The following is a 1,627-nucleotide window of genomic DNA, read 5'->3' as shown; positions in this document are numbered from 1 at the left end:
GGCAGGAAGCCTCTGTTGTGCCACGGAAGCACTACGCTTCCCAGATGTGCTGGTGAGATCGCGACCGGAAACTCCGCTTGTCTTCCGTATCTCTTGCGTGGCTAATGTTGCGTGTGACCGCAGCCGAGATTAGGAAAAGATGGCAAGAATACACAGAAGAACTGTACAATAGAATAGGAAAAGGAGTACGACAAGGATGTATATTGTCCCCCTGCTTATTTAATTTACATGCAGAGTACATCATGTGAAATGCCAGCCTGGATGATTCAGAAGCCGGAATTAAGATTGCTGGGAAAAACATCAAGAACCTCAGATATGCAGATGGTACCACTCTAATGGCAGAAAGTGAAGAGGACCTAAAGAGCCTCTTGCTGAGGTTTCAAGCAAAGGTTGGCTTGAAACTCAACATCAAAAAAACTAACATCATGGTATCCAGCCCTATCACTCCTTGGCAAATAGAAGGAGAAGTTGTAGAAGCAGTGACTAACTTCCTGTTCCTGGGATCTAAGATCACTGTAGATGGTGACTGCAGCCATGAAATTAAAAGTTGCCTGCTCCTTGGGAGGAAAGTGATGGCAAACCCTGATAGCATAATAAAAAATAGAGACATCACCCTGCCAACAAATGTCTGTATGGTCAAAGCAATGGTATTCACAGTAGTACTGTATGGCTGCGAGAGCTGGACTATAAGGAAGGCCGAGCACCGAAGAATAGATTCTTCTGAACTATGGTGCTGGAGAAGACGAGTCCCCTGAACTGCAAGGAGATCAAATCAGTCAATCCTAAAAGAAATCAACCCTGACTGTTCCCTGGAAGGCCAGATACTGAAGCTGAAGCTCAACTACTTTGGCCACCAAATGAGAAGGGAGCACTCACTGGAGAAGACCCTGATGCTGGGAAAGATTGAAAGTCAAAGAAGAAGGGGACGGCAAAGGATGATATGGATAGACAGTGTTATTGAGGCAACGAAGATGAAATTAAGCAAACTCTGGAGCACAATGGAAGACAGGAGGGCCTGGCGTGATGTGGTCCATGGGGTCGCAAAGAGTCGGACTCAACTGTGCAACTGAACAACAACAACAACACCATGACATCACATAGCAGGCAAGAAAGACTCCCTATAGCCAATTGAAGGAACCCCCCAAAAAATTCCCGCTTGACCCCAAAGAAGACTGGCTAATCCCATGGTGTGAAAGGGAGTGTGGGAGGGTCAGTATTCAGCAGCAAAATCCTGTATGGAGGAGATAATGCCAGAATATATGTGGCCAAATTGCACCTCCTCATTGGCTGCCTCAAATATAGAGAACTAATTATGCCTCATGCTTTCTCCAAATGGGTTGAGGCAAATCAATGCCCAGTGCTAATGGCAGGAATTCCACTTCCTTACTCAAATGGGATATTTTTACTCTATATCTTATTCTGAAGAATTAATGATAAAACATGATGAGAGTATGCTTTCTGAAATGCTTTCCCGTTGCACATAGCAGCTGCTAGAAGCCCTGGTTTGGATCAGACATAGCCTGAGAGAAGGAAAGCTTAACACTACCCCTCATATAACTTTTCTGATTTCAAAAGCCCCTACCTGGTGTTTTTCTTTTATTCCATTGGGAGAAACATGTAAGTTTCT

This window comes from Gekko japonicus, unplaced genomic scaffold, assembly GCF_001447785.1.
Source record: "Gekko japonicus isolate JY-2015 unplaced genomic scaffold, Gekko_japonicus_V1.1 scaffold1324, whole genome shotgun sequence".
Taxonomy (NCBI): domain Eukaryota; kingdom Metazoa; phylum Chordata; class Lepidosauria; order Squamata; family Gekkonidae; genus Gekko; species Gekko japonicus.
Note: the sequence above shows the minus strand (reverse complement) of the source record.